The sequence below is a fragment of the Cylas formicarius genome, unplaced genomic scaffold (assembly GCF_029955315.1).
Source record: "Cylas formicarius isolate icCylForm1 unplaced genomic scaffold, icCylForm1.1 PGA_scaffold_10__41_contigs__length_53128322, whole genome shotgun sequence".
Taxonomy (NCBI): Eukaryota; Metazoa; Arthropoda; class Insecta; order Coleoptera; family Brentidae; genus Cylas; species Cylas formicarius.
In genome coordinates this window covers 25,979,502-25,993,966 of record NW_026844214.1, presented here as the reverse complement: position 1 = coordinate 25,993,966, position 14,465 = coordinate 25,979,502, and the positions used below count along the sequence as shown (strand labels likewise).

The window sequence follows — 14,465 nt, the reverse complement described above, 5'->3', positions numbered from 1 at the left end:
GACTAACTTAATCAATTTCATAAAAGCATTACATCAATTATTAACTTTTTAATATGAAACACTACATATAATATACGATATGAGTTTATTTAAAACTTGCTTGGTACATTTGAATCTTTTTATTCGAGTATCCTATTTCTTGGAAAACCTCTTCTCGTCTAGATGACATCGGTCCTTGCAGGGTCACAACGGTAATCTTTTTGATGAAATTATCAACGGCTTTTTTTTTGGATGAATGGTCAAAGACATTCTTCATAAAAGTGATCATCAATGGTCAATGATGGTTTGTTGTTCATTTGCAGAAATATATCCATCTCAAATCGGTGATGGCAATTTTGGCAAGTTCCTTATGACAATTTCTTTAGAAGTTGTCTACAATTGTTTCTTTGATAACTAACTCGCAGTAATTTTTATGTTGTACGAGGTATATTCACTCGTACTTGATGAAAACTATCTAATCCGAATTGGAATCATTCTTTATGACTAAACACCTTGTTGTTGAATCATATCAAATATTTTTCTGTATGCTCACTTTTCTATTATCTGTATTGTTTTGCTTTTGCGTAATTTCTTGGGTATCCTAATCAACTAAAACAATATGAAAAAGAGTTAGAGGTTATAAAAAATTAAGTCGCGTAACAATTTAAAATTCTATATTAAATACATGTTATGTATGAAATATTTCTGTTTCTTCTCAAAATAAATCCCCGCGATGTATTCTTTGCGCGATGAACGACGATATTCCAAAATCTTGTTCTCATCTCGGCGTCTTCAACGACTCTTCTTCGTGTTCGAATATGGTTGTGTATACCATAGATTCAAATTCGGAAGGGCACTGCAGAACCGTATTGGATAACGTCGCAACTGTCAATGGCGTCACAAATTTCACGTTAGAATATATTTCATATTGTTAATTTCACGAATTAGGCAATTATTTGATATTTTATATGATATTATCAGGCAATTACATGCGATGAAATTTTAGAAAATTATTATAGTTTTTTGGTAATTTCGTTAAGATATTGAAACATCAAAAATGCAAAAATATATTTAAAAATAATCTGTAATTATCCGCATTATTATTGTTTCTTTTACTTTTTTCTTAATTATAATACTTCAGGAAGGGAAGTAATTTATGTAGTAATGAATATTTTTAATATCGCATGTGATATTCATTTTAATTTTTTTTTTAAATAAACGATATTTTATTCTTTATAGTTTTCTTTTATTTCATTTCTTGTCGTCACTTTATTTTCTTAAAAGAAATAAAAAGGAATCTGTAAACAATGCCGAATTTGTTTGACAAATTGTGTGGATTTATGTTTTACATTTCTTGTGTTAAACTGGAAAATATTAAAAATTATATAAAGTAATTATTGATTTTGTAGTAGTAGATATTACACGTAATAGGTTACATAAAATGAATATAAAAAACACTTGTTCAATTGAAATTTGTGTCTAAATGAAGTATTTCTTGGATGACTCGACGAATACTTACAAAGTTTCAATGATCATTTATTTAATAAAATTGTCTTCTTTTTTTTTTTCATAATTGATGAATGATTTTCTTTATAACTAAGTTGTCGGTAGTGATTTATTGTCTACTTAAAAATATATAATAATTTTTAAATTTCCATTGAGAGAAATAAATGGAAAATTTTACATTCAAAAAGAAATATTAGGAAATTAAAATTTAAAAAACTTGAATAATTTAAAAAAATATATAAATAAATGAAACACATTAAAACACTAATATTTCAAATTAAGAGTAAAAATATAAATATTAAAAGAAAATTAAGATTAATTATCATCATCATCATGTTTTCATTCATTCATTTAAATATATTTTTTTAAATTATTTCTTTCTTTTTAGATGATATAAGACTTTGTAAACAATAAAACTAACTTGAATTGTGTAAATAATTTTGAAAAATTATATGAAAAGTTAATTTTATATCAAATATCAATTACGACTTATAATTTGAACATGATAAAACTTTACCTGTGTTTATATCCATTTATCCAAATAATATTTTACTTGGATAATTTTCTTTCCAAATTGGCAATGATGGTTTATTTAAATTTCTTATGGTAATTTCTCTTGAAGTTATCAGAAGTCGTTTTATTGATAAGTCATTGATGATAAATTTTGCTGTTAAACTAGCATCTTCTAAGCGGTTTTTCAATGGCCTAATTTGTTACCTGGGACGTCAGCTTTTTTTGCGAGTCCGAAATAAATAAAATAAACATTTGGTTATTTTAGTATTGGGGGTAGTTTTACACATTCTCGACCGCTTCAAGGTGATTGAGTAGTACGTCATTTTGAAGCTCTCTCAATTGGCTCTTCAATGGTCTAAACCCATACCTGGGACGTCAGCTTTTTTTGCATTTCCGAAATAAATAAAACGAATATTTGGTTATTTCGTTATTAGGGATAGTGAAACATCTAGTTCTTGTATCAATTCTCTTTCTGCAATTTTATGAATCCTGTAACCATCGGAAACAAAACGAATATGAATTAGAGGTTATGGAAAATAATATCGTATAAAAATTAACAATGTTATATTAAATACCTTTAATTTGTAAAATGTATTTGTTTCTCTTGGAAATAAACCCCAGTGATGCATTTTTCACGCGATTGACGACGACATGCCAAAATTTAAAAATTCGTCGACATTTACTCTTTTTGACATTTTCTATGTTTAACTGTGTTCGCGTTTACCATAGTTTGAAACTTGGCCGGGCATTGTAAGACCGCATCAAATAATCCCACAACTGTTGATGACGTCATAAATTTAAATTTGTCATTAATATTACAAATAGGATTATGTATTATTATTGTTGATTTGACAAATAAAGTAATTATATACGATGGAAAGACATTACAATTTTTGTTGATATCATCATGATGTTTTGATATTGTTTTACAATATTTTCTTAAAGAAGTAAAAATGAATCTGTAATTCCGAAATTGCTTGATAGATGGCGTAGATTTACGCTTTGTATATATTTGTTTTTCAGCTAGAAAATATACGATACTATGTAAAATAATTATTGATTTTAATTTGATATATTTTATAAAATAAATATTAAAGACTTACTTGTTAAATTAAAATTTGTTTATCCAAATAATGTATTTCTTGCTTGATTCGACAGATTCCTATCGAGTTCTGATAACATTTATTCACTGAAACTTTTTTTTTCTTTTCACTACGTTGTCGATGGTGATTTGTTGTCCATCTACATAAATAAAGAATAAATACGAAATTGTAAATTTAAAAAGAAACGTTGCTTAAGAAAATACATAAATAATTTAAACAGTGAAGTACTAATATTTAATTTTAAAAACTATGATGTAAATATTAAAAAACTGAAATTAGTTTTATTTTGTTTTTTTAAGGAAAAGGAAAATGAATAATTGTATTGTTAATGAAAATTTGTTTATTATTTTTATTATTTTTTAAAAAAGGTTAAATTATACATTTTATAAAAGATATTGGAAAATTAGATTGTGTAATTTGAATAGATAATTTGTTTTGTAAAAATAACCTATTACCTAGTTAATTTTATAAAAATATTATAGTAACTATTAACTTTTTAATATTAAAATACTACATATAACGTACGATATGAGTTTATTAAAAACTTACTTGTTATATTTAGATATATTTATATAAGTGATGCTTTTTTTCGGAATATTCCTTTATGTCTAGATGTTGGTCCTCATTGTAATAGTAGTTTCTTCAATGAAGTTATCCCTTTGCAATGATTGGTCCAAGACATTTTTTATAAAACAATTGTCGATAATGGTTTACTTTCTATCTGCATAAATATTCCAAATTTTTTATTATTTCAATAAATAAAAAAACAATTTAAATTTTCCAAAATATTCTAAGAAATCAATTAAAAATAATCTATTTAAAATATAGCCATTACAAATCATATTTTGACAGAAAAAAAATGTAAATAATTTAAATCGTATAAGTAATTTTAAAAAGTTATGTGAAACGTTGATGTTGTAGTGCTCAATGTCATCTATAATTTATAATATAAACATGGTAGAAATTTACTGGATATGTTTGTATTTATTTATTTGAGTGATATTTTTATTAAGTGATATTTTTGTAGTTGAATTTGTAATAACAATTGTGCAAAGTTCTTTAGGATAATCTTTTTAGAAGTTGTTGACAGTTGTTTTGTTAATAATTAATTGATGATAATTTCCGCAATGGTATGAAGTTTTAAGAGGCACTTTCATCTGCATTTAACAATAACTATTGAAGTTGAAATCCAACCAATCTTCATGACAAAACATCTTATTGTTGTACGTAATTTTGTTTTTATATAAATTTTTGGATCCCGTAATCTTCAAAAATGCATGATCGACGAGTATCTTGTAATTTATTGGCATTTGTTCTTCTTATCGTAGATATCGTATCGGATAACCTCACAACTAACGATGAGGTTAGAAATCTTAAATTTAAATTGCAATTATTACGAATTAGGGCTCTGAGGATGGCTTCTTACTAAAACGAAACGTCGGATACAATTTTAAATCATTGCATCATCTTCAGCGCAACTTAAAACCCTCGGAATAACCTTCAAATTCCAATTATTACAAATTAATGCCCTGAAGATGACTTCTTATTAAAACGAAACGTCGGATACAATTTTAAATCATTGTATCGTTTTGAGCGCACCTTAAACCCCCGAAACCTCCTTCGAATTACAATTAATACCAATTAGTGCTCTGAAGATTGCTTCTTATTAAAACGAACAAAAAATTGGTTTTCGCCCTTGATTTACGGTAGATTATATTCAAAATAGGCATTTTCATGACTTAACGGCCTGAAATCTACATTAAAACTGTCGGTAACTACTTAAAAATTCACTTTCTTGAATTAATAGCAGGTTTTTCCTTCTCATTTTAAACAGATTCCTCTCCGACTCATATCGTACCTAAAACCGCATCAATACTACAAATATCAGCTTAAACTATCAATTTTTGATGCAAAAAGTTACATATTCATGTCAATATCTTCCAAATACTAGCCAAACTTGAAGAAATTAAAACATATTTGTTTTAAATAGTTTAACAAAAGGTATAAACGATTTAAGTATTGAAATGTTTAAAATATAAATCATTCAATATATATTAAAAGTTAGTGCCATAAAAATAATTGAGTAACTTAATCAATTTCATTAAAGCATTACATAAATTATTAACTTTTTAATATGAAACACTACATATAATATACAATATGAGTTTATTTAAAACTTGCTTGGTACATTTGAATCTTTTTATTCGAGTATCCTATTTCTTGTAAAACCTCTTCTCGTCTAGATGACATCGGTCCTTGTAGGGTCACAACGGTAATCTTTTTGATGAAATTATCAACGGCTTTTTTTTTGGATGAATGGTCAAAGACATTCTTCATAAAAGTGATCATCAATGGTCAATGATGGTTTGTTGTTCATTTGCAGAAATATATCCATTTCAAATCGGTGATGGCAATTTTGGCAAGTTCCTTATGACAATTTCTTTAGAAGTTGTCTACAATTGTTTCTTTGATAACTAACTCGGGGTAATTTTTATGTTGTAAGAGGTATATTCACTCGTACTTGATGAAAACTATCTAATCCGAATTGGAATCATTCTTTATGACTAAACACCTTGTTGTTGAATCATATCAAATATTTTTCTGTATGCTCACTTTTCTATTATCGTATTGTTTTGCTTTTGCGTAATTTCTTGGGTATCCTAATCACCTAAAACAATATGAAAAAGAGTTAGAGGTTATAAAAAATTAAGTCAAGTAACAATTTAAAATTCTATATTAAATACCTGTTATGTATGAAATATTTCTGTTTCTTCTCAAAATAAATCCCCGCGATGTATTCTTTGCGCGATGAACGACGATATTCCAAAATCTTGAAATTTGCACCATGTTCTCATCTCAGCGTCTTCAACGTCTCTTCGTGTTCGAATATGGTTGTGTCTACCATGGATTCAAATTCGGAAAAGGCACTGCAGAACCGTATTGGATAACGTCGCAACTGTCAATGGCGTCACAAATTTCACGTTAGAATATATTTCATATTGTTAATTCCTCGAATTAGGCAATTATTTGATATTATATATGATATTATTAGGCAATTACATGCGATGAAATATTAGAAAATTATTATAGTTTTTTGGTAATTTCGTTAAGATATTGAAACATCAAAAATGCAAAAATATATTTAAAAATAATCTGTAATTATCCGCATTATTATTGTTTCTTTTACTTTTTTCTTAATTATAATACTTCAGGAAGGGAAGTAATTTATGTAGTAATGAATATTTTTAATATAGCATGTGATATTCATTTGAATTTTTTTTTTAAATAAACGATATTTTATTCTTTATAGTTTTCTTTTATTTCATTTCTTGTCGTCACTTTATTTTCTTAAAAGAAATAAAAAGGAATCTGTAAACAATGCCGAATTTGTTTGACAAATTGTGTGGATTTATGTTTTACATTTCTTGTGTTAAACTGGAAAATATTAAACATTATATAAAGCAATTATTGATTTTGTAGTAGTAGATATTACACGTAATATGTTACATAAAATGAATATAAAAAACACTTGTTCAATTGAAATTTGTGTCTAAATGAAGTATTTCTTGGATGACTCGACAAATACTTACAAAGTTTCAATGATCATTTATTTAATAAAATTGTCTTCCTTTTTTTTTCATAATTGATGAATGATTTTCTTTATAACTAAGTTGTCGGTAGTGATTTATTGTCTACTTAAAAATATATAATAATTTTTAAATTTCCATTGAGAGAAATAAATGGAAAATTTTACATTCAAAAAGAAATATTAGGAAATTAAAATTTAAAAAACTTGAATAATTTAAAAAAATATATAAATAAATGAAACACATTAAAACACTAATATTTCAAATTAAGAGTAATAATATAAATATTAAAAGAAAATTAAGATTAATTATCATCATCATCATGTTTTCATTCATTCATTTAAATATATTTTTTTAAATTATTTCTTTCCTTTTTAGATGATATAAGTCTTTGTAAAATGGTGATGGTAATTTTTTGAATGAAATTATCAGTCGGTCCATGTTCAATAACTGATTGAAGGCATTCTTTATAGAGAAATTGTTAATGATGGTTTGTTTTTTATCTACAGGATTATAACATGAAAAAAATGTTACCGTCAAAAGAGTAAATAAAATATTTTAAATTTATCATGCAATTTTGGGAAACAAATTGAAAATCGTCTATTTGAAATACTTACACATATTTATGATTCATGTAAATGTTGACAAAAACAATAAAACTAACTTGAATTGTGTAAATAATTTTGAAAAATTATATAAAATGTTAATTCTATATCAAATATCAATTACGACTTATAATTTGAACATGATAAAACTTTACCTGTGTTTATATAAATTTATCCAAATAATATTTTACTTGGATAATTTTCTTTCCAAATTGGCAATGATGGTTTATTTAAATTTCTTATGGTAATTTCTCTTGAAGTTATCAGAAGTCGTTTTATTGATAACTCATTGATGATAAATTTTGCTGTTAAACTACCCTCATCTAAGCGGTTTTTCAATGGCCTAATTTGTTACCTGGGACGTCAGCTTTTTTTGCGAGTCCGAAATAAATAAAATAAACATTTGGTTATTTTAGTATTGGGGGTAGTTTTACACATTCTCGACCGCTTCTAGGTGATTGAGTAGTACGTCATTTTGAAGCTCTCTCAAATGGCTCTTCAATGGTCTAAACCCATACCTGGGACGTCAGCTTTTTTTGCGTTTCCGAAATAAATAAAACGAATATTTGGTTATTTCGTTACTAGGGGTAGTGAAACATCTAGTTCTTGTATCAATTCTCTTTCTGCAATTTTTTGAATCCTGTAACCATCGGAAACAAAACGAATATGAATTAGAGGTTATGGAAAATAATATCGTATAAAAATTAAAAATGTTGGAAAATTAGATTGTGTAATTTGAATAGATAATTTGTTTTGTAAAAATAACCTATTACCTAGTTAATTTTATAAAAATATTATAGTAACTATTAACTTTTTAATATTAAAATACTACATATAACGTACGATATGAGTTTATTAAAAACTTACTTGTTATATTTAGATATATTTATATAAGTGATGCTTTTTTTCGGAATATTCCTTTATGTCTAGATGTTGGTCCTCATTGTAATAGTAGTTTCTTCAATGAAGTTATCCCTTTGCAATGATTGGTCCAAGACATTTTTTATAAAACAATTGTCGATAATGGTTTACTTTCTATCTGTATAAATATTCCAAATTTTTTATTATTTCAATAAATAAAAAAACAATTTAAATTTTCCAAAATATTCTAAGAAATCAATTAAAAATAATCTATTTAAAATATAGCCATTACAAATCATATTTTGACAGAAAAAAAATGTAAATAATTTAAATCGTATAAGTAATTTTAAAAAGTTATGTGAAACGTTGATGTTGTAGTGCTCAATGTCATCTATAATTTATAATATAAACATGGTAGAAATTTACTGGATTTGTAATAATTGTGCAAAGTTCTTTAGGATAATCTTTTTAGAAGTTGTTGACAGTTGTTTTGTTAATAATTAATTGATGATAATTTCCGCAATGGTATGAAGTTTTAAGAGGCACTTTCATCTGCATTTAACAATAACTATTGAAGTTGAAATCCAACCAATCTTCATGACAAAACATCTTATTGTTGTACGTAATTTTGTTTTTATATAAATTTTTGGATCCCGTAATCTTCAAAAATGCATGATCGACGAGTATCTTGTAATTTATTGGCATTTGTTCTTCTTATCGTAGATATCGTATCGGATAACCTCACAACTAACGATGAGGTTAGAAATCTTAAATTTAAATTGCAATTATTACGAATTAGGGCTCTGAGGATGGCTTCTTACTAAAACGAAACGTCGGATACAATTTTAAATCATTGCATCATCTTCAGCGCAACTTAAAACCCTCGGAATAACCTTCAAATTCCAATTATTACAAATTAATGCCCTGAAGATGACTTCTTATTAAAACGAAACGTCAGATACAATTTTAAATCATTGTATCGTTTTGAGCGCACCTTAAACCCCCGAAACCTCCTTCGAATTACAATTAATACCAATTAGTGCTCTGAAGATTGCTTCTTATTAAAACGAACAAAAAATTGGTTTTCGCCCTTGATTTACGGTAGATTATATTCAAAATAGGCATTTTCATGACTTAACGGCCTGAAATCTACATTAAAACTGTCGGTAACTACTTAAAAATTCACTTTCTTGAATTAATAGCAGGTTTTTCCTTCTCATTTTAAACAGATTCCTCTCCGACTCATATCGTACCTAAAACCGCATCAATACTACAAATATCAGCTTAAACTATCAATTTTTGATGCAAAAAGTTACATATTCATGTCAATATCTTCCAAATACTAGCCAAACTTGAAGAAATTAAAACATATTTGTTTTAAATAGTTTAACAAAAGGTATAAACGATTTAAGTATTGAAATGTTTAAAATATAAATCATTCAATATATATTAAAAGTTAGTGCCATAAAAATAATTGAGTAACTTAATCAATTTCATAAAAGCATTACATAAATTATTAACTTTTTAATATGAAACACTACATATAATATACAATATGAGTTTATTTAAAACTTGCTTGGTACATTTGAATCTTTTTATTCGAGTATCCTATTTCTTGTAAAACCTCTTCTCGTCTAGATGACATCGGTCCTTGTAGGGTCACAACGGTAATCTTTTTGATGAAATTATCAACGGCTTTTTTTTTGGATGAATGGTCAAAGACATTCTTCATAAAAGTGATCATCAATGGTCAATGATGGTTTGTTGTTCATTTGCAGAAATATATCCATTTCAAATCGGTGATGGCAATTTTGGCAAGTTCCTTATGACAATTTCTTTAGAAGTTGTCTACAATTGTTTCTTTGATAACTAACTCGGGGTAATTTTTATGTTGTAAGAGGTATATTCACTCGTACTTGATGAAAACTATCTAATCCGAATTGGAATCATTCTTTATGACTAAACACCTTGTTGTTGAATCATATCAAATATTTTTCTGTATGCTCACTTTTCTATTATCGTATTGTTTTGCTTTTGCGTAATTTCTTGGGTATCCTAATCACCTAAAACAATATGAAAAAGAGTTAGAGGTTATAAAAAATTAAGTCAAGTAACAATTTAAAATTCTATATTAAATACCTGTTATGTATGAAATATTTCTGTTTCTTCTCAAAATAAATCCCCGCGATGTATTCTTTGCGCGATGAACGACGATATTCCAAAATCTTGTTCCCATCTCGGCGTCTTCAACGACTCTTCTTCGTGTTCGAATATGGTTGTGTCTACCATAGATTCAAATTCGGAAAAGGCACTGCAGAACCGTATTGGATAACGTCGCAACTGTCAATGGCGTCACAAATTTCACGTTAGAATATATTTCATATTGTTAATTTCACGAATTAGGCAATTATTTGATATTTTATATGATATTATCAGGCAATTACATGCGATGAAATTTTAGAAAATTATTATAGTTTTTTGGTAATTTCGTTAAGATATTGAAACATCAAAAATGCAAAAATATATTTAAAAATAATCTGTAATTATCCGCATTATTATTGTTTCTTTTACTTTTTTCTTAATTATAATACTTCAGGAAGGGAAGTAATTTATGTAGTAATGAATATTTTTAATATCGCATGTGATATTCATTTTAATTTTTTTTTTAAATAAACGATATTTTATTCTTTATAGTTTTCTTTTATTTCATTTCTTGTCGTCACTTTATTTTCTTAAAAGAAATAAAAAGGAATCTGTAAACAATGCCGAATTTGTTTGACAAATTGTGTGGATTTATGTTTTACATTTCTTGTGTTAAACTGGAAAATATTAAAAATTATATAAAGTAATTATTGATTTTGTAGTAGTAGATATTACACGTAATAGGTTACGTAAAATGAATATAAAAAACACTTGTTCAATTGAAATTTGTGTCTAAATGAAGTATTTCTTGGATGACTCGACGAATACTTACAAAGTTTCAATGATCATTTATTTAATAAAATTGTCTTCTTTTTTTTTTCATAATTGATGAATGATTTTCTTTATAACTAAGTTGTCGGTAGTGATTTATTGTCTACTTAAAAATATATAATAATTTTTAAATTTCCATTGAGAGAAATAAATGGAAAATTTTACATTCAAAAAGAAATATTAGGAAATTAAAATTTAAAAAACTTGAATAATTTAAAAAAATATATAAATAAATGAAACACATTAAAACACTAATATTTCAAATTAAGAGTAATAATATAAATATTAAAAGAAAATTAAGATTAATTATCATCATCATCATGTTTTCATTCATTCATTTAAATATATTTTTTTAAATTATTTCTTTCTTTTTAGATGATATAAGACTTTGTAAAATGGTGATGGTAATTTTTTGAATGAAATTATCAGTCCGTCCATGTTCAATAACTGATTGAAGGCATTCTTTATAGAGAAATTGTTAATGATGGTTTGTTTTTTATCTACAGGATTATAACATGAAAAAAATTTTACCGTCAAAAGAGTAAATAAAATATTTTAAATTTATCAAGCAATTTTGGGAAACAAATTGAAAATCGTCTATTTGAAATACTTACACATATATATGATTCATGTAAATGTTGACAAAAACAATAAAACTAACTTGAATTGTGTAAATAATTTTGAAAAATTATATGAAAAGTTAATTTTATATCAAATATCAATTACGACTTATAATTTGAACATGATAAAACTTTACCTGTGTTTATATCCATTTATCCAAATAATATTTTACTTGGATAATTTTCTTTCCAAATTGGCAATGATGGTTTATTTAAATTTCTTATGGTAATTTCTCTTGAAGTTATCAGAAGTCGTTTTATTGATAAGTCATTGATGATAAATTTTGCTGTTAAACTAGCATCTTCTAAGCGGTTTTTCAATGGCCTAATTTGTTACCTGGGACGTCAGCTTTTTTTGCGAGTCCGAAATAAATAAAATAAACATTTGGTTATTTTAGTATTGGGGGTAGTTTTACACATTCTCGACCGCTTCAAGGTGATTGAGTAGTACGTCATTTTGAAGCTCTCTCAATTGGCTCTTCAATGGTCTAAACCCATACCTGGGACGTCAGCTTTTTTTGCATTTCCGAAATAAATAAAACGAATATTTGGTTATTTCGTTATTAGGGATAGTGAAACATCTAGTTCTTGTATCAATTCTCTTTCTGCAATTTTATGAATCCTGTAACCATCGGAAACAAAACGAATATGAATTAGAGGTTATGGAAAATAATATCGTATAAAAATTAACAATGTTATATTAAATACCTTTAATTTGTAAAATGTATTTGTTTCTCTTGGAAATAAACCCCAGTGATGCATTTTTCACGCGATTGACGACGACATGCCAAAATTTAAAAATTCGTCGACATTTACTCTTTTTGACATTTTCTATGTTTAACTGTGTTCGCGTTTACCATAGTTTGAAACTTGGCCGGGCATTGTAAGACCGCATCAAATAATCCCACAACTGTTGATGACGTCATAAATTTAAATTTGTCATTAATATTACAAATAGGATTATGTATTATTATTGTTGATTTGACAAATAAAGTAATTATATACGATGGAAAGACATTACAATTTTTGTTGATATCATCATGATGTTTTGATATTGTTTTACAATATTTTCTTAAAGAAGTAAAAATGAATCTGTAATTCCGAAATTGCTTGATAGATGGCGTAGATTTACGCTTTGTATATATTTGTTTTTCAACTAGAAAATATACGATACTATGTAAAATAATTATTGATTTTAATTTGATATATTTTATAAAATAAATATTAAAGACTTACTTGTTAAATTAAAATTTGTTTATCCAAATAATGTATTTCTTGCTTGATTCGACAGATTCCTATCGAGTTCTGATAACATTTATTCACTGAAACTTTTTTTTTCTTTTCACTACGTTGTCGATGGTGATTTGTTGTCCATCTACATAAATAAAGAATAAATACGAAATTGTAAATTTAAAAAGAAACGTTGCTTAAGAAAATACATAAATAATTTAAACAGTGAAGTACTAATATTTCATTTTAAAAACTATAATGTAAATATTAAAAAACTGAAATTAATTTTATTTTGTTTTTTTAAGGAAAAGGAAAATGAATGGAATTTTTCATAATTGTATTGTTAATGAAAATTTGTTTATTATTTTTTAAAAAAAGGTTAAATTTTACATTTTCTAAAAGATATTGGAAAATTAGATTGTGTAATTTGAATAGATAATTTGTTTTGTAAAAATAACCTATTACCTAGTTAATTTTATAGAAATATTATAGCAACTATTAACTTTTTAATATTAAAATACTACATATAACGTACGATATGAGTTTATTAAAAACTTACTTGTTATATTTAGATATATTTATATAAGTGATGCTTTTTTTCGGAATATTCCTTTATGTCTAGATGTTGGTCCTCGTTGTAATAGTAGTTTCTTCAATGAAGTTATCCCTTTGCAATGATTGATCCAAGACTTTTTTTATAAAACAATTGTCCATAATGGTTTACTTCCTATCTGTATAAATATTCCAAATTTTTTATTATTTCAATAAATAAAAAAACAATTTAAATTTTCCAAAATATTCTAAGAAATCAATTAAAAATAATCTATTTAAAATATAGCCATTACAAATCATATTTTGACAGAAAAAAAATGTAAATAATTTAAATCGTATAAGTAATTTTAAAAAGTTATGTAAAACGTTGATGTTGTAGTGCTCAATGTCATCTATAATTTTTAATATAAACATGGTAGAAATTTACTGGATTTGTAATAATTGTGCAAAGTTCTTTAGGATAATCTTTTTAGAAGTTGTTGACAGTTGTTTTGTTAATAATTAATTGATGATAATTTCCGCAATGGTATGAAGTTTTAAGAGGCACTTTCATCTGCATTTAACAATAACTATTGAAGTTGAAATCCAACCAATCTTCATGACAAAACATCTTATTGTTGTACGTAATTTTGTTTTTATATAAATTTTTGGATCCCGTAATCTTCAAAAATGCATGATCGACGAGTATCTTGTAATTTATTGGCATTTGTTCTTCTTATCGTAGATATCGTATCGGATAACCTCACAACTAACGATGAGGTTAGAAATCTTAAATTTAAATTGCAATTATTACGAATTAGGGCTCTGAGGATGGCTTCTTACTAAAACGAAACGTCGGATACAATTTTAAATCATTGCATCATCTTCAGCGCAACTTAAAACCCTCGGAATAACCTTCAAATTCCAATTATTACAAATTAATGCCCTGAAGATGAC

The 14,465-nt window shown here is 25.9% G+C and overlaps 2 long non-coding RNA genes across 8 annotated transcripts; both read right to left on the bottom strand.

Annotated features, from left to right (window-relative positions):
* Positions 1-68: 68 nt before the first annotated feature.
* LOC132708385 (uncharacterized) lies at positions 69-3,897 on the bottom strand. 3 transcript variants are annotated; one of them, XR_009619922.1, is made up of 6 exons: positions 3,651-3,897; positions 3,102-3,240; positions 2,574-3,021; positions 2,003-2,487; positions 665-864; positions 69-588 (listed from the first exon to the last, which is right to left on the bottom strand). It is a non-coding gene; the product is annotated as an uncharacterized LOC132708385 (long non-coding RNA). The 3 variants fall into 3 exon arrangements; XR_009619923.1 differs by having other exon boundaries at positions 2,574-2,775; positions 3,651-3,890; XR_009619924.1 differs by lacking the exon at positions 2,574-3,021 and having other exon boundaries at positions 3,651-3,882.
* Positions 3,898-5,239: 1,342 nt separating this feature from the next.
* LOC132708386 (uncharacterized) lies at positions 5,240-13,688 on the bottom strand. Of its 5 annotated transcripts, none has more exons than XR_009619927.1 (8): positions 13,537-13,688; positions 12,984-13,122; positions 12,456-12,657; positions 11,885-12,369; positions 9,149-9,407; positions 7,449-8,974; positions 5,846-6,057; positions 5,240-5,769 (listed from the first exon to the last, which is right to left on the bottom strand). It is a non-coding gene; the product is annotated as an uncharacterized LOC132708386 (long non-coding RNA). The 5 variants fall into 5 exon arrangements; XR_009619926.1 differs by having other exon boundaries at positions 5,241-5,769; positions 7,449-7,933; positions 8,161-9,407; XR_009619925.1 differs by having other exon boundaries at positions 7,449-9,407.
* Positions 13,689-14,465: the final 777 nt, after the last annotated feature.